Raw genomic sequence first — 20,364 nt, 5'->3', positions numbered from 1 at the left:
TTTTGTTCTTGTCTGAAACGGTGATTTTCTTCTTAGAATTTAAATTTTTAAAAATAAAGTAGAATATATACATCTTAGATGGGCCAAATTTACGATTACTAAAAAAGATCTAGGGCTGGGGATTTAGCTCAGCGGCACAGTGCCTGCCTGGCAAGCATGAGGTCATGAGTTCGATTCCTGGTACCGGAAAAAATCCAAAAAAAAAAAAAAAGAAACAGGTGGGGCCAGAGAGTTTGTGGTATCATGGGGTTCCTCTGAGACCATTCCCATCCAAGGAATTTCCAGAAACACTGACTTATTTTTAACTACATAGATTGCCAGACAACAGAAAGTCATATGTGGTCCAGTGAATATCCGAGAGGTATCCAGAGTTTTGCTCCTGAAGTATGACTGGAATGGGTTGGAGGTTTTGTTTTAGGAAAAGGAGTGAATGCATTAACTGTGGTGCATATAAATACTATCTGATTTCTCTTACATGAGGTACCACAGGAAGAAAACTTACAGAATCACAACAGAAGAGTGATTGCCAGGGATAGGAGGAAAAATAATATGGAAAGTTCTTTAAAGAGTAAAGTGCTTCAGTTTTATAGGTAGAAAGCTCTAGAAATTAACCATATACCAATATGAACATACATGAAGCTACTGAAGTGTACACTCCAAAATGATTTAGATGTTATGCCTTTCTTTATTGATAAAGTTCTTAATAAAATTAAAGTGTATACAGTTGACCCTCCATGTACATGGGTTCTGTATCTAAAGACTCAACCAATGGTAGAAAAAATAGTATCTGCATATGTATTGACCTTTGTTTCTTATCATAATTCACTACACAGTGAATCATACAGTATCATGTAGAATCACAGTGAATCAGTGTAACAACTACTCACATAGCATTTACACTGTATTAGACATTATACTGTATTAGGTACAATCTTGTATTAGGTAGTATAAGAAACCTCAAGATGTATTAGGTATTATAAGCAATCTAAAGATGATTTAAAGTATCTGGGAAGATATACATATATTGTGTGTAACTGCTAAGCCATTCTATACCAAAGACTTGTGGATTTCAGTTTCTATAAAGGGTTTCCCACTGCAGATACCAAAGGGTAAGTGAATGTTCATGTGTGGTTGCATCTGTATGAAATTCTTCACCAAAAATTCTCAACTATCTTTCAAGAATTAAGGGGGAAAATAAGACAATAAATACTCAAGTATTCTTTACCAGTTTTAGTTTTATTTGTTATATTGTGATACCTCAATTTTTATTAATGATGTGTATCTACACAGTGTGCATTTTTAAAGAACAAGAACACTGATGAATCCACCATTTCAATATCTTTGAAAGCCACCCCATCATTTCCTCTACCCAACTTCATGTCTCTTTCCAGAGGCAGCCACTATCAGCTTAGTTTATGTTAGTTATTGCCCTCCCTTTCCTTGTTTTTTCTCACAGTTTAAGATCACATAAATCTTCTACCAATCACATTCTGTTTAGCTGTTTCAATTTTTTACTTTTATATAAGTGCAGTTCTGCATATATATTTTTATGTGGCTTGGTTTTTGATTCATCTTTGCTAATATATAGCTGTAGCCCATCTGTTTTTTCATACTATTATTCTACTATGAATACTGCACAATTTATCCAGTGCAAATGAGGATGTGGATTTGGTGTATTTCTAGTGTTTTCTGAATCTTATTGATATCATTGCTATGCACACCAATGTGTTTTCTAATGCATATACGTCAACTTCACCAAGCTATAGAGCTTTTTTCACTATATGTATCATTTTTCCTTTGTAAGAAATGTAAAACTATTTTTCCAAAGCAGCTATACAATTGACACTTCAACCAAAAGTATAAAATTCTTTTTTCTATAGTACTCTGTAGAAAGAGACCAAAGAGGATATTAGCAAATGGACAACTGTCCCTTCTTCTTAAGCAGAACAAATACAGTGAAAACGGCCATACTTCCAAAACTGTCACACAGATTTAGTGCAATCCCAATCAAAATACCAATAATATATCTCATAGAACTAGAGAAAACCATCCTAAAATTTAAATGGAACCAGAAGAGACCTAGAATAGCAAAAACAATTCTGGGCAACAAAGGCAAGGCAGAGGCCATCACACTCCCCAATTTGAAATTATACTACAAAACTACAGTGATAAAAACAGCATGGTACTTGCAAAAAACAGACCCCAGGGTCAATAGAAAAGAATAGATGCAGAAAGCACCCCAAGCACTCTCAGCTACATTATCTTTGACAAAGAGGCCAACTACATCCAGTGGAAGAAAGACAGCCTCTTTAATAAATAGTGCTGAGAAAACTGGCTGTCCACAATGCTGAAGATTAAACCTAGATACATATCTCTCATTAACCACTACATCAAAGACCTAAATATTAGAAATACTTAATCTGCTGAAAGCTAGAATATGTGAAACCCTTGAAGACAGAGATGTAGGCAAAGACTTGATGTGCAAAACCTGTACTGCACAGAAAATACTACAAAGAATCAACAACCAGAATCACATCAAATTAACATTTTTTAGCTCAGCAAAAGAAACCACCAACAGAGTGAAGCAATGACCCAGAGAATAAGTAAAAATTTTTACCAGCTGCTCTTCTGACAAAGGACTAAGATCTAGACTATATAAGGAATTCAAAAAATTAGATCTCCCCAAATTGAAAGACCCATTCTGAAAAATGAACATCTGAAATGAATACATTTCTCAGATGAAGTACAAACAGCAAATAAATACATGAAAAATTTTCCAGCATCACTGGCTATTTAAGAAATGCAAATGAAAAATCACACTGAGATTCCATGTCACTCTACAAAGACTGGTGATCATCTAGAAATCAACCAACAACAAATGCTGATGAGGCTGTGGAGAAAAAAGACTCCTTCTCCATGGTTGCCAGAAGTGTAAATTGGTACAGTATGGAGATTCCTCAAAAAAGTAGGATTAGAGGCCCCATTTGACCCAATATTCCCCTTCTAGGTAGCTTCTCAAAAAAGGTAAAAGCATAAAACCACAGTAATATAAGCATACCCATGTTTATAGCAGCACAGTTTATAATAATTAAATCTTGGAAACAGTCCATATGCTCTTCAACAGATAAATGGATAAACATAATATGGTATTCATATACAATGGGTTACTATGCTGCCATAAAGGGTAAACTTGAGACATTTCTAGATAAATGGATGCACCTTGACACCATAATTTTAAGTGAAATAAATCAGACACACAAGTTTAAATACTGTATTGTGTTTCTTGTGTGAGAAAACCCAAAGGGTAAATAAAGAGCAAAACGGAGGATAGATACTGAGAAGTAGAAAAAACTCATTCAAATGGAAAGGGGAACAAGGGAGAAGGAAGAGGAAATTTTAAAAAGAATAAAAGGAAAAAGATGGGAACAAAACTTTCATACTTGGGGAGGGGAAGAAGAGTTGAAGAGAGGGGCAGGGAATGGGAAAAAAGAAGAAATATTATGGACAGGTACAAATTCCCTATGATTAATGTGATCATTACATATGGCAAATATGTACTAACCAAAAACATCTTGTTTTTGAAAAGCAAGATTTTTGTTTACATTTTATTACCTAAAGTTGGTTATATTTTGCTCCAGAGTAGGAGAACTATACTGTACAGCTACAAATAATTCATTTAATGTACTTTACTTCTTGACATTAAACTTTCATCTTTAAATTGTCATCCCCCTTACATATACAAACTATCCCAATTCTAGGAATATACTACTAACTTTGTAAGTTGTAATTACTATAAATATATTCTCTGACATTTAAAACACAAATTGATTCTAAAAGTCTTACGAAAATGACTTTGTGAAGACTAATCATTATCTTGGGAGAAAAAAACCATGTCTATAGCACTTTGCCATTTTTCCACAGCTTCAATAATGGTTCCTTGCTTAGATCCCCAACCTTGGACTCTACTAGCCTATATGCCTGACATAAGCTACCCTAGAGTGCAATAAGCATTTTACTTCTAGTCTTACAGCAGTTTCTAAATATCTGTGTGACTTTGGGGAAGGCCAGGAGATTTGATCTCCATTTTTTTCATCAGTAAAATAGAAAATTATCAAAATAATTTCAAAGCTCCCTTCTATATAGAAAATTTTGTTGTTCTATGATACTGTGTCACTAGGTGGCAATTAGTAGGTTCCACCCATCCATCAAGGATCTTTTCTTTTCTCTTTTAGAGGTGCTTTCTGTTATTTGCTGCTCTAACTGATTATATTTGGATGGATGGCAAGCAGTTTTCTACAGGTCCGTTACTTCTAAGTGTCATGTCCTCAGCCAACATGTATGAGCACTTCCTGGACCTGTGGCCCCTACTCTATAAGAAATAGTCATACATTGAGAAACATTAACATTTGTCACGATAACAGTACTTCTTCAGAGTGTACCTTACTGTTGAAAAACTGCTTTGGTGTTCATTATTTCATCTAGAACAGTTATCTTAATTGTTTTTTGACTATAGGCTGGTTAGAGCATCTCTCCATTCCTCAAATGCTAGCAAAACAGGTCAAGGTGTCTTCTTTATTAACCCACAAACATAATCTTACACATGCAATAGCTGTACTGACTTACTTCATAGAGAGAGCCCAAAACCCAAGTTTTCAGCTTCCCACTGGTGATCCACACAGTCAGCCAGGCTACAGGGAACTGAAGTGGGATCAGATGCTCTTCAGCAAGTGCCGGGCTCTGCCCAGAACCACTCTGGAAGCCTCCTCCAGACAACGCAGAGGAGCCAAGCTGAACATATGTTCACAGAGGGGGAGTCAGGAAACAACTAGGACATCAGCATTCACATCTTGGCACGAGCTACTAACCCTTAAACAATGTTTCCAAATTCTCTCCATAGGGAAGAGGACAGAAAGCTCCACATGGCAGCAAACCATACCTTCTCCAACTTCACAGCCCTGGAGGGAAGTCCACACATGGTATTTCCAATTTGTCTCTACACTTGCCTGTCTTATGTTAATATATTCATTTGCTTTTTAAAGATTGTCTTGTTCACCAAAGGGCAGTCCAAAGAAGATGCAGCATTGTAGCCGGATTGGCTGTAACTGTTTTTATAACCTTTACTATATCTGCTGACATTCTGTTTTGGTTCCCAACCCAGATGTCACATATAAAGGAGTGTATTCTCATTATGTGCACTGGTGTTCAGGAATGCCAACGTAATTCAATGAACTGCTTGATATTTGAGGAAAGGACTTCAATTTTGTAAATTATTCAAATTTTCCATCAGCTATTTACAAATCAGGGCATTCATTGCCTAATCTCTCCTGAGCTTGCCCTAGATAAGAGGCTCAATTATGCTAAAAATATTATGGATTTCTATTAATCAGATCAGCTGAAACATAAGGTAGTAGAAATGCCTCTGTTTATTTGGACCATTGTACTTCCCTATTCTTCTGAAGCAGAATACAGTCTTGCTGGTAGAAACATTAATCGTTAAACTTTAACTCAAGATGCAGGAAAGCTATGTAGGCATAGACTCAAACTGCAATGCAGTCTTAGAGACAAAAGGAAAAGCCACCATTTTTTTACCTCAGTAGGGAACCCCTGCTTACACTTGTCTAGGCATGCCAAGACCAAGTCACAGAAGGCAGTATTCACTTTCTACTTTCTATACAACTTACTCCAGTTAAGCATTTGCCCTTACCACTGCTTTGAAAACTACTTTTTTAAGTGAACTAGTGCCCTTCCTTTTACCAACTCCATGGTCAATTATCTGTCCTCTTAGTAGGCATCCTGCAACATTTCACACAGTTGGCTTATTCTGTTGTCCCTGTATGCATCTGTGTCACTGCATTTTCCTAGATTTCCTCCAGGCCTAATAGTTTACTTCCAAGTCTCCTTTGCTTCCCCGCAAGAATTTTTCAATTATCCAACACTGTCTTTTGGTTCTAGGTCTTTCTAATCTTCCTAAGCAATCTCGTACCATATCATAGCTTTACCATATCATCCATTTTTTGACAATCCCCAGCTCCAACTATTCAGCACCAATCTTCTCCTCTAAGGTCCAGACTCAAATATTCAAATACTCCCCATCCCCATGCAAATGTCTCATATCAAATATATCCAGAAGAGTATGACTGACTTTCCACTCTAACATCCTTTCACTGGTCTTTCCCATCTCAGTAAATGACATTATTTCCCACCCTGTTACTCTGCTAAAATACTGGAAGCATCCTTGACTCCTCTGTGTTTCTCATACCTCAGACCTATCTGCCAGTATATTGTGAATGTTCCCAAAAATGTACTCACAATCTACTTCTCACTATCTTCAGTGCTTTAGTTTGAATTCAAAATATCATCCACTCTCACTTGAACTCATACCCATCTGGTGGGTTCTCTGGTTCTACTATTCTTATTTTCTGGGTGTCTATTCAGTAGCCAAATGATCTTTTTCAGCAAGACTTAAGTTACATCATGCCCCTCCTAATAACAATATAGTCTCTCACCCAAGTACAATCAAAGCCACATGCATCACTTTGCTCATAAAGCCCTGTGTGATTTCAATCTACCTCCCAAACTTTAACCCCTGCCACACTCTGCCTCACCCATGACTCTGTTCACTCCTCTTTCTTTCAAACACAGTATGCCATGGTCATTCCCATGTCTTGCCTTTGCATTTGCTGTTTCTTTTGACTGTGTAATTCTTCCATATACCTCCACGTGACCAGCTTTCTCCCCTATCATTCTGGTCTCAGCTCAAATATCATTTTCCCATGTAAGTCTTCTAGCACTAACTTCTTCACTGAAACTACTCTTTACTTTTGTCTCCACTATACCTTATTTTCTCTTCGGAGTAGTTTTCAAACCCCGAAAGTATGTTATTTGTTCATGTGATTATTTATTAATTGGCTGTCCTCTTTAGAGGACAAAACAATTAGTAGGACGTTGAGTTCTTTTCAGCATTGCGTTAGCAGCTCAGGGAAGAGGGTCAGCAAATGACATGTGTACAACATTTGAATAAATGAATTCATAAACATCTGAAAATTTTCCTAAGAATCTATATTCAAGTTATAGTATAAATAGATTAATTATAGTATTTCCTGGAATCCTAGAAAGCAGAATTTGATTAAAACAAAAATTCCCAATTTTGAGAAAAGGTACTTGAATACATAGTACTGTGTGACAATTTTTCAGTGAGCCATCCAAGCTTCAGTTATCAGGCTCTGCCTAATTTGAACAAGATCAAAAGCATTTCACTGACCAGAAGTACTAGGTATGAATGTTATCTATGCCCTTTATTATACTGTCTTCCCTGTCTACCCCAGGACCAACTTTTCATTCAGCAGTATTGTTTTTGAACAATTTGTCTGATTACATTCTTAAGAACCCATTATTCTCACTAAAATCATTTTTTATTTCAAGTCATGTAGTGTAACGAGTGAAGCAGAACTGGATGGGCCTTGAAGTCCTTGAAGATTTTGAAGAGCACAATTCTAAAACATCAAGCAGAGCATAGCAGACAAGCCCAGAATCTGAAGCCTGATGACCTAGGATCAGAATTTTGTTCCATCACTTCAACAGGGGCAAGCCACTTAACTGTCTTGTCTCTTCTGAAATCAGGGATAATAATGGCAATGTAAGCCATGGGGTAGGAGTCAGGACCAATGAAGTAATGTATCAGACAGTTCTCTGTTCCAAGTTTGGGAGCCCTGGAAGAAACTGAGGTTGGGGCTGGAGATTTAGCTCAGCAGCACAGCGCCTGCCTGGCAAGCATGAGGTCTCGAGTTCGATTCCTGGTACCGGGGGAAAAAAAAAGAAACTCAGGTTGTTAGGCAGCTAGAGCTACGTGCAGGTGATTTCATACTCTGCATACATGCTGTCTTCTGCATATATTCCCATCCTATAGGGAACTCTAAGTATGCACTGCATTTCCCAGACACTTTTGTAGCCAGCATTCTGGATGCAAATTAAATTGTTCCAATGTGGTGCATTCCTATGAAATGTGGAATCCCCAGGTGGGTCAGAGATCATACTCCTGTGCTGTAGGTAAAGCCATGGAGACATTTGAAACTCAACATGCTGCATGGAGACTTTGCCTCAGTGTGATGAGGGGAGGGCAGCTTCCTGAACTCTGGATGGTAGTGACAACGGCAGTGTGTCCTCAGCCAGTGTTTCAGTTCCAATCTTCACTCCTCCGCCACTTCCCTACCTCATGACCACCTAATCTTCCATATTAAACAGTTTTCTGTTGGAAATAATGCAGTTTTTGATCCTATACTGAAATATGATTGATATACATTTTGTTACAACAAATAGTAATTCTTGTTCAATATAATTATATACCAGGCATTGTTCTAAGTCTCTGAATACATTGACCCATTTTATCCACTTACAATCTTATGAAGTAGATTCAGTGACCATCCTGATCTTGCAGTTAAGGGAACTTTAGAAAGAATGGCATCATCTACTTGAGCCAAAAGTAAATAGCTATCAAGTGATACAACTGGGACTCAAACCCAGTGAGTACAGTTCTAGTAATATACTCTTAACACTCTCTCACAAATATAAGAGAAAGAGTATCACCCAATTTAAAACAATCTAACTTTGTTTCAGTGCACTGCAGTTAACCATAGCTAAGGGCAATAAATCAGAGGTCATTCTGTGAAGAACCCTATCATACTATTTTGTTTAATGCCTTATTTTGGATATAAGGCTGTAAGAAATCATATGACATAACCATACTCATACCACTGACCATTTAATCTAGGAATGGAATACAAGTTTAATCCCAAATACAGAATCTGTGTGGTGTTAGTATTTTTTCTAATATTGAACATTGCTATTTATCAAAAATTATGAGTGCTTGATTACTCCATATATGTAGTTGGAGAAGTGTTAAGCTCGAGCACCAAGATCCCAGGGAATTTGTTGAAATTTTCTTAAAAATAAAAGTAAATAGAAATTGTTATATGGGTAAACAGGGAGCATACAAGGAAAACTGTATTGGTATTTAGAAATATTTGTTAAGGACAATTTTATTTTTTGAAGCATAAATTTTGACTTAAAGCTACTGAAAGCAAACTTTGGCTTTCATAATTAGATCATTTCCACTTTAATTGCTGGATCCCATATGACACAACTTGTGAAAACTTGAAGAGTTAATAAAAGGTATCTTTAAGTGATTAAAATATCTTTAAGTGATGCAGTTTACCATCTTTTCAACAAATGTAATGTCCATTTTTAACCTCTCTGATAATTAGAAAGATGTGAAAAACTTGAACTCCTGTAGGTAAAGTGCTACTAGGCATTCATGTCCCCGAATTTCTCTGATTCTAATTATAATTAGATTGAAAAAAACAGATTAACATTTTCATCCTAATAACCTTACAACAATAAAAAATTAAAACAAACCCATAGATGTTCACACGGCCTGATAAAAGATTATCACTGCCACATTGCAAAAATGACTTCAATTTGGATTCTGAAAACTCTCAAAATAAAACTAGGATCTGAGTTTGAAGGTGTTGTGCTGTACTTTTCTATATTTATTTGCATGACTTTAATCTCTTGGATTGAAATTCCAAATCCCTGATAATTAAAAAGAGAATATGCAAAGAGATAACATTTTCTCTCTCTGCCAGATTGCCCAAATAGCAACTTAACTGGGCTACAGCAATCATGGAAAATGATGCATGTAAGTCCCGGAATAGTAATAAAAGTGCCAGCATGTGTTTATCCCTCCACAGTAAATAAAACCCCAATTGTTCACACTGTCTAAAGAGCACCTCTCTAAGGATACGAATCTTCCCCAATAGCACCTTCTGTCTGAGTTCATACAGTAAAGCTGCACGACAACTGAGAGTGGGAAACATGGAAGCAGCTTCCCAAAATGTCCTAGCAGAGGTTGGTTCCTCAAGCATCACACTAGGTACAGCAAATGCACACAGTGAGGCAATCTAGACAATTACATTCATCATGTTGTTTGATTTATTTTTAAATAAATTGACTAGATTTTTAGTAGAGGTGTTCCAGTTAGGAAATACCACTGATTTCCAGTAGAGGTAGAAAACCAGGGCATTAACAGAGAAATTCTGGCAAGAGCTCCAAACTTTTTCATTATTGAGTATAACTTTAAAATCCTTATAAATCTCATATTAAAAGTATTTCATTATGTTTGTTTTTTCAAGTAAACATCCATTCATATTTTAACAAATTAACAACAAATTGAACCATGAGAGCTTCTGATTAACAAGAGAGTAACAATAAAATCAAGCACAAAAAAAATTTTTTGTGTGTTTTACTGAAATGCACAGCGTGATCCAGAGGAAATCTTGGACTTCTACTTCCATTAGGCTGACAGACACTGAAAACACTTGGAAAACACCCCTGGGCAGCTTCAGAGCTTCCAAATCACCTGAAAGATGTTGACTGTTGGGAAAATCTAGAGTTTCTTCTTTTTAAAGCAAAAATTAAAAGAAATATTCAAATCATCCTGGAAACCACATCAAAATACAATGACACAATTTGAACAGTTGCGCAGTCCTTATCATTTGTGCTATTGCCTCAAAACTAAGAGGAGTTCTTATGACTGGCAAGAGCCATATTTCAGAGCCATTGGAAAAAAATCAGCACAGCGTGAGATTCTATTTGAGAGAAATCTTCACCTATTATTAGATAAATAATAGCACATAATGATGTTACCACTCAGCAGTCTACAGTTGCTTTCTGCCTTCACTGGCTCTGGCTCCATAACTGTCCCTCCTTGGGGCTGGGGATTTAGCTCAGCGGCAAAGCGCCTGCCTGGCAAGCTCAAGGTCGTGAGTTCGGTTCCCGGTACCAGAGAAAAACCAAAAAAAACCAAACAAACAAACAAACAAACATAACTGTCCCTCCTTTATGACAACACCAGCCCCTGGAAATGCAGTGACCTAAGGGTGAGTTCACATCAACTTTTCATTAGGTAAAATTGCTCCTTCTAAAATCTTATTGTGTACTATAGAAGGAGTCACATGTACAATCCCAGATGTCATATTTAACAACTTGCTCTGTTTGTTGTTTATTGACACTGAAGGTCACAGGAATAACCACTCAAATACAGTAAAAGAAGCAGCAATGTCTAAGAAGTTAGTCATCCACAGTAGTAACTGGAGTGGGGGATGCTGACACCCATAGGCAAAGGCCAATGAGCTCCATTTACACTCTAACAGGCTACTCATTAACTATATTAACAACCACTCCTGCCAATGAAAACTATAATTAACAGTGTGTTGGCAAATAAACGCCAGCGACATAGGTAATTGCAAGAAGTTAAAATGCTTGGTTTAGCTCTTTAAAAATTAAGAAGACGATCATTAAGTAGACCACACAATTTAAAAAACCTCAATTTGATCCTTGTACATTTCTCTACTATTGGCCTACTTCGCTTCTTTCTTAGCTGAGTTATTTCAGCTTTAAATCTACCCTCACTGCATCCATTTCTTCAGCACTTTGAACCTTTGTCTGAAGTTTTCATCACTGCCTGCCACAAAGGCACTAATGTAAGAGGCACTGTTTCCAAACCAAAGCCATTACTGTAGGCATATTATTTCATGTAGTATTTTGGACCTGTCCCTTCTTTATATATTTATGTTTTAGCTTGTAGAATAGTATGTATTTCTTCAGTCACTCTGTTATTTCTCTGAGTAAATGTTGATACCTCTCCCCCGTTTTGAAGATATCCTAAGGCAGTCTCCTGAAACTCAATCCTGGGCCCTTCGCTTCTTTTTCCACCTAGTTTTGCTTTGAAGAACAAGGCTACACTAGTCTTTGTTGTTTTGTTTTGTTTGGTTTGGTTTGGTTTGGTTTGGTTTGTTTGTTTGTTTGGTTTGTTTTTGTTTTTTTCTGGTCCCGGGAACCGAACTCATGACCTTGTGCTTGCCAGGCAGGTGCTTTGCTGCTGAGCTAAATCCCCAGCCCCATAGACTAGTCTTTGGCTTCTAGTTTTTGGACATTAAATTGGATGTTACTCAGATATATCTTCTCTCTAGGCTATGAATTTCTGAAGGGCTAGTTTTTTCCAGCGTGATAAATATGAATTTAAAGAACTTTTACTCAACTGATTTAGAATCAGATAAACTCTGATAACCTGAAGGCATTCTCTAAACCCAGGGATCTCCCTTCATTAGCTAGTCTGAACACATACCTCCATAAAATAATTCATGCCTCAAACTTCTCTCTCCTCATTCTTCAATTCCGTCATTAAGGACCAGCAATCAATAATGTTTATAATAAGCAATCAGGTATGGTACTAGACAGCATGAATAAGAAAGAGTCTACTGCTCTGATTTAGAACAGAGCTCTCAGTCTATAACTTCAGTTTTCTATCCAGTCTTTTCTTTAGAAGTGAAAGTTACAAGAATAGGACTGGAAATATATGCTATGAAAAGCCTTTTAAACAATAACTAACATATGTCGCAAAGGTTAGGAGTTACTCATTGTACTCAGAATGCTAGGTGTACATGACACTGTGGCATTTATGTGTGACTTTCCTTCCTAATTGACAATAGTGAATATGTCAGGAAAGATTATGTTTGCCCCTGTAGAGCTTCTATCCTACAGATGAGTGTGCACCTCCTTTTAAAACTCCGCAGGAGATATGCATACAAACGCTCGCTACACTAAACAGGAACCAAGTTAAAGTTAAGCAAGAATTTTTACCTGATGGGACTGTTTATGCTCAGATAAAACTGACTATGAAATCCTAGGGAAAGGATGGATGATCTCATCCTTACTGAAGGTCAAATCTCATTTGGAGGAAAACACTGAGTTTTACCTGAGTTTCTAGGGAAAGAACAGAGGCTGAACCCGGTGACATTGAATCCTCTCAACCTTCAAAATAGATGCATTAAATCTTCACAGAGTTTACCATGTGAGTCTGGGGAGAGGACAGTAAGTACGTCACATGCACAGAAGGAAAATAGACATAATAAAAGTTAAAGGGGCACAATGTGCTCTTCAATGCCAAAACTGAAGTGTTTCTTTATATTATTGCATATTTGGGCCCCTCAAGATGAAAAAATTCTTAGTGCTATTTTATATTTATATAAGAAAGTAGCTATAATTATAAAAACTTCCATATATTAAATATCTTACAAAGTATCAAAACAACACCAATAGCTTATGAGCTTTTCGATTTTATGTTGACAATCAACTTTTGATTCTATTCATTTATGAATAAATGTATTATCCACTCAGTGAACCCTTATTGAGAATTGTTCCATCCTGGGTCTATGTGGTCTTAAAGATCTAGGCCGGGGATGCAGTTCAGTTAAGGCCTCTCACTCTAGTATTTGAGGGTTTATAAAGTATATTAGCATATGCTATACTTTGTCTTCACAGCAACAATCAAGTAGATAAGACAGGCTCATTAATGTATTTTACCAATGAAAAATGGATACCTGGACAAAGAAATAAAGTAACTTTGGTGAAATTTGAACTCTACCTCTCTACAAATAAAGTATTGTCATTCAGTTTTTACAACTGTGTAAGATAAAGACTATTAAAGAGGAAGAAAATTTTACAGTGAAAGAAAACAAGATTAAAAGACATGAAATACCATGCAGATGTTAAGTAGTAGAGCTATAATTTCAACATTTTCATATCTGCCTCAAAAAACTGCACACTTGATCACTGGTGAGGAGTTAGAACAAATCCTTGCATGAAACACATTTGTTAAATATGGAATGTTGATAGAATTTAATGAGAGGATCAATAAATAAGAACCATTTACTTTAATCCTCATTGATAAACCAAGAATTCTGCAAACATAAATTATTGTCTCCCAGTAAGGAAATCTTCTGAAACTCCAGGGTTCAGAGTCAAATGCTAAATATGTCTAACGAGTTATAAATCTGTCAGTTCCTTTGCAAGAAGCATCCAATATATCTTAAAGATTTCTAATAAAATTAGAAATGTTAAATGTTAAAGTTTATATAAGCAAACCTGCTCTTATGATACAGTTTTTCTAGTATCTCTTTAAATATTTGACTTTTTTTCCTGAGATTGTATAAGAAAAATGCATTCATTGCTCAACTTTAGATTGTGCAAGTTATCCTAGATTTCTTAAATTCTTATGGGCAGGTTATTCTGTTTTCATCATTCTTCACTAAAATCCAGGATTTGGAGGATCTCTGGTTTTCAGTGGTTAAGTTTGGGCTCTGTTTTTGAGAATAAAAGTGGGAAAAAGGAAAGTGCCAAACTTCCCCAAATTGAGTTATTGATTTATTACATATATTATGTTTTGAAATTTTGGTTTTCATACCTTTTTTAAGTTTAATCCATTTAAACAAATGTGATCAAGCAAAAACTATTTAGTATAACAACTAGACAAATTTTTAAATTTCTAGAAACTTGAAGGCAACATCCTAAATAAAGCAAGCCAATTGTTTTGTTTTGTTTTGTTTTTGTTTGGTTTTTCTCTGGTACCGGGAACCGAACTCACAACCTTGCGCTTGTCAGGCAGGCGCTTTTGCCGCTGAGCTAAATCCCCAGCCCCACAGCCAATTGTTTTCAATCAGTCATGCATTATAGCCTGAATGCATCTTTTAAAATAATGCACTAACGCCTTCTCCGCAAGTGGTCTTAACTGACATCCCCTTGAGTTCTCTGTTTTGTGAAGCACTGCTATTGACTTTACCATTACAACTTTATTTCAATGGTCAGAGTTAATGTCTTGGCTGATTCTGGTTTTCCATTGTTAAAACAGGAAGGCAATATAATTGTGCACATTTTGTAGTTTTCCAGAGTCCATTGTAAAACTAATCTGAAATGGGTGGTGGTTTATCACTTACTAGCACAGCGATCAAAGTTTGTGGGTTTTGTGGTTTTGCTTTCTTTGTGAGGCTGAAGCTGGAACCCAGATCTTCATGAATATTAAGCAGGTTCTTTGCCCCTGAGCTACACCCCAACCCCTGTTTTTTATTACATCAATGTTAGACACTATTAAATATTTTGTAAATAATAAGACAATTACATTCAGGGTGAGAAAAGTCAATATTCCACAAGAGACTATTTTCTTAAACATAGGGGAATAAAAGAACCTATCTAAAGATCTGAAGGACAAGTTAGGCTACTAATATTCACTTAATAAACATTTTATTTAAATAAAACCACCTTAACCTTGAATTTGTTGGTAAGTTTTATAAACAATATTTCCCTTATCTCACCATTCCAGAATTTTAGGTCAAATAAGAAGCAACCTCACTGTGCTTAAAGCAGTAATTCTTGGTTCCATTCTTTTTGGGGGAAAATACATCTTTAAATTTATCTTTGTCAATGTTGCTACCTATTCATGGAAATGTTTTTCTGCTAAAACATTTAGCAAAATTCCTATTCTCCCTTAAGTAATAAAAGGCTATCTTCTGTGAAGTATTCAGACTTCTCTGCCACACAGTAAATCACTATCTCTTTTATGCTACCATGACTGCTTGAGCACATATTTACTATGGTACTACACAAAGGCAATTACCATGTTTGCACACCTGTATGCCTTGAAGTATGACTGGGAGTTGAGGGTTAGAGCTAATTCTAATTTCCTCAGCACTTAGGTACTTAGTGAAAATCTATAAAGTAGGAGGCAATATGCTAGGAAGTACAGATATAAAAGTTCACAGATAGTATCTGCCATCAAAAAACTTAATGTCTATATAGCAGAAACAAATTTCAGTCTGCGTTTTCAGGTAACCAATGACTTACTTTTATTCTGCACTGACCCCTCCATTTAATTTCCATCTATTCAGTGTTTTTTTACAACTACAAATTTTTTCTGAAGTCACATCTAATTCCAAGAGCTTGATGAGGAACGAGAATGGGAGTCTTGTTCTAGTGATTCACTTGTCCTCGTTAGCATCCACTAAGGCGTTTTTGTTTTGGCCTTGTCTTTCTTCTCATGCAGAAGGTCCCCCTTCAGGTTCAGTGCTATTTTCTTGCTCCTTCCATGCCAATCTCAGTCATACATTACCTTTCTTCAACCTCCAACTCATGCTGAGCAACAGGAATCTGGGTCTTTTATCTTCCTGAGTTCTCTCTGTGGTCAAGAGCCCAAGTTCCCATCGGAACTCTAGGAGTCTCTGAAATCTATCTAGTCTTCTCTCATATCCTCTTAAAAGGGGAAGGCAGACAATAAAACTGCCTTTTCAGAAACACATAAGAATTTAAACTCTCCTCACTTTCACCTTCTATTTTCTAACTACAAACTGGGAAATGTATGATATTAGGAAAGTTACCTCACCCAATCATTTTGTCTCAGATTCATGAAGAATTCATACAATCTTTTGTGGGTGTTTGTTTTGGCTATAAGTGCTTCCCTGGGGTCTAGATTTGAAGCTTGGGAGCTTTTTTCTGCTTTCCAGAACACAGTTTTTCCTCAGTCAATAAAAAGTTTATTGTCAAACTGTCTTAATGGACAAGTTTCATGTATAACTAGAGATAACCAGGGGTGGGAATGATAACTTGCCACACTTCTAGTTACCAAAAAAAAAGCACATAATTAACTGTGCTCCCTCCTGGTAGTCTCCAATGGCTAAACTGAAGCCAGGGCTAATTGTCTGCTAAAGGCCTTGAGTCAAGGCTCAGCCTAGGAGAACATCACCCCCATTACCCATGATGTCAGTACAGTTCCACCCAATACTCTACAATGGACTATATGTCTGCCTCCTCTCAAAATTCTTATGTTGAAATCCTAACCCACTGTGTGATGATGTTAGATGTGTGGACTTTGGAAAATAAAGTCATGGGTCACACAGTGAAGTTTTACTCAAAGACAGGATACATAATACCACGATAGTCCTTAGGATTATGATGGAGCTGAAAAATTCCTATTGCCTAGTAACTTCCTAAGGTTACAGTGGAACACATTACTCGGGTGTTTGTAGTGATGGTGGTATAAAAATCTTATTATGCTGTCTGTTGTATAAAATTAAAGCACATATACATATGTACAGGATGTAACACTGCATGATAATGACTGCTACTCTGGTATATGTATTCACTATAATTTTTATCACTTTAGAATGGACCCTTCCACTTATAAAAAAAAAAGCATGCTGTAATTATTTTGTCATATTACACTAGCATGCATAAACCTCATGTTTACTAAATCCCTTTACAAATGATTGACCAACACTTCCTAGGTTTGAATAAGTACACACTATAATGTTCACACAGTGATGAAATTGCCTAATTATTCATCTCTCAGAATATAATCCCCATCGCTAATTGACCCAGGATTAATTAGGCCTTAAGGGTGGAGACTTCATGAATGAGATTATAAATGGGAACCCAGGAAGCTCTCCAGCCCTTTTTCCATGAGGTGAGGATATAGCAAGAAGATGTGGTGCAATAAATTGACCCTTTGCATCTCCTCAAAATCTATGAACTAGGTTTCAGACGATGAATATACCAATACCTTCATTTTAGATTGCCCAGCCTCTAGAACTATGAGAAATAAATATCTGTAGTTTAACCACCCAAGCAGTGGTGTTCTCTTATGGGAGTCTGAATGGACTAAAATAACCTCTATTGTCTAGAAATAGTTTTTTTCCCATTCATTTCTGCCTTCATTGACACCTCAAATAGTATATAGGAAGTCTCACAGGTTGTTTTACTGTCTTCTAAAACTGACCTCCAAACTGGACAAGGCTAGGCCAATGAGTATGAGACACATCACTGTTCAATGTATCACCCAGTCCCACCCAATGGCTTAACTAGGATCTCCTAAATGTTGGCATCTCTTGCTCTCATTGTTTGCAGTTTTTGACTTGGTGTCTAAATCATTCCCTAGTCCTGAAAGATTAAAAAACTAAAATTAAGTACCTAGTATAAGATATTTCCACCTTTATCAAAAGTGATGTTGCTGACTTAATGACAGAAAGACATAAAATTCAATCTGTTTCAGGAGTCAGCATGAATTTCAGTGGCTCCATCCAAATTTTCAAGGCAGTGATTGCTCTTGTGATGAGTTGCATGCCGTTCTCTAAGTTGGCAGTCACAACTAGAGTACATCGCTCTGTGTTTTATTAACATTGTGTGGTTAACTCATTTATGATGTTTTCATAAATTACACCATCAGAATAATCCCCAGGGAAAAACAAAACAGGCATAGGACAAAAAGGCTATTTCAGTTATACAAAACAGTTAATATAACTAGAAGTGATCTAAGATGTGTTCATTTCATAAAGAGTCATACTGCATAATAAACTATGGCATTAGCCTCTTCTAATTTGTATTTTATGAAAGTAGTATCTATTTCAATCAAACCCCCATTAACATAAAAATCTATTTATTTTTATGCTTCTTATCAATGTAGTATCTTCAACCACATCTAAGTTTACATTTCAGTTTTAACCTCTCATTAGCATGTTATCATCTAGGTTTGTTATAATTCTGTAACTGTTGTAACAGACATGATTAAATCTTTTAAGAACAAAAATCCTCACATTTTAAGTAACTGGAAAATCAATGTTACCAAATGTAAAAAATGAAAATGAAACTCAGTAACAAAGTTTTAGTAAATTATGAAACATAAAAAATTTCTGTAAAGATAGGATTAGAAAAAAAAAATTCTAAAATTCATAAGGAACCAGAAGATATGTGGAAGAGCAAAAGCAATCCTGGGTAACAAAAGCAAAGAAGGAGGAAACACAATCCCAGATTTCACGTTATATTACAAAGCTATAGTCATTTAAAAAAATTTTAAAAAGCATGGTACTCCTGCACCAAAGAAGCAGACATGTGAATCAGTGGAATAGAATGGAGGATACAGAAACAAACAAACAAACCTGGACACTGGGTCTTGAACAAAGGGGCCAAAAACATATGCTTGAGGAAAGATAGACTAGTAAAGGGTGCTGTGAACAATGGCTATGCACATGCCAATTGAAGCTAGGCCCGTATTACTCACCATGTACTAAACTAAAATCAAAATGGATTAAGTACCTAGATATTAGACCAAAGCACTGAATCTTTTTTTTTTTTTTTTTTTTTTTTTTGGTTTTTGGTTTTTCTCCGGTACCGGAAACCGAACTCACGACCTTGCGCTTGCCAGGCAGGCGCTTTGCTGCTGAGCTAAATCCCCAGCCCCAGCACTGAATCTTCTGGAAGATAAATTAGGTAAAACTCTGAAACTCATAGATGTAGGTAAGGACTTTTTGAACAGAACCCCTAGTTGCACAAGGAAAAAAAAAAACAAGAACAAGTAAGAGCATATCAAATTGTAAAGCCTTCCGCACAGCAAAGGGAACAACCAAAAGAGTGAACAGACAACCAACAGAATGCTGAAAAAAAACTTTGCAGCTACAGCTCAGAGGTCTAACATCTAGACTAAAGAACTCAAAAACTGTAAATCACAAAAATAAAAGACCCAATCGAAAAATGGGCAACAAAATTGAGTAGACACTTCTCTAAGAAGTACAAAGAACCAATATAGATACATGAAAAAGTGTTCAACATCTCTGGCCACTAAAGAAATACAAATTAAAACAATAATGAGTTTCTATCTTACTCTAGAAAGAAGAACTATCATCAAGAAGCAAATAATAACAAATGCTGGTAAGGCTAAAGGGAAAAAGGAACCCTTTCCACATCATTGGTGGGAATATAAACTAGTTCAACCACTATGAAAATCAGTGTACAGATTCCTCAAAAAACTAAAACTAGAAATTCTACTTGACTCCTAGCTATCTTCCTGAAAGAATTAAAGACATCACATTGCAGTGGTACACGCATAGCATGTTTATAGAAGCACAACTCATAACAGCTAAATCTCAAAAGCACCCTGTAAGTCCCTCAAAAGATGAATGGGTAAAGACATTGTGATATTTACACATAGTGGAGCACTACTCTACTATAAGAAGCATAAATTGGTGTCATTTGTAGGAATATGGATGTACCTTGAAACCATAATGAAATAAGTCAGACACACGAGTTTAAATATTGTATGGTTTCTCTTACCTGAGAGGCCCAATGTATAAATAAAGAGCAAAGTAAAAGATCAATAAAAGAAAATAGGGAGATAGATCTTTTGCAAATAGAATAGGTACTAATAGATAAAGGATGGAAGGAGAAGAAGGGTACAAGAAAGAATTAAGTTGTATCATGTAGATATCAACAACCCACACAATGTAATCATAATGTAATCATAAACATAAACTAAAGGGAAGAGGATATAGAAATGGAAGGAGGTTGAGGCAGGATAGGACAAAGTGAATAAAAATCAATATATGTTAAATACATGTACCTATTCCCTAAGATGAAGGTCAACATTATGTACTGAAAACATGTTCAAATAAAAAACATTTTTAAAACAAACCAAGAATACCTACCACTCCC

Source organism: Chinchilla lanigera, unplaced genomic scaffold, assembly GCF_000276665.1.
Source record: "Chinchilla lanigera isolate Chin_1 unplaced genomic scaffold, ChiLan1.0 scaffold00005, whole genome shotgun sequence".
NCBI lineage: Eukaryota > Metazoa > Chordata > Mammalia > Rodentia > Chinchillidae > Chinchilla > Chinchilla lanigera.
The sequence above is the reverse complement of the archived record's forward strand: the minus strand, read 5'-3'. Positions refer to the sequence as shown.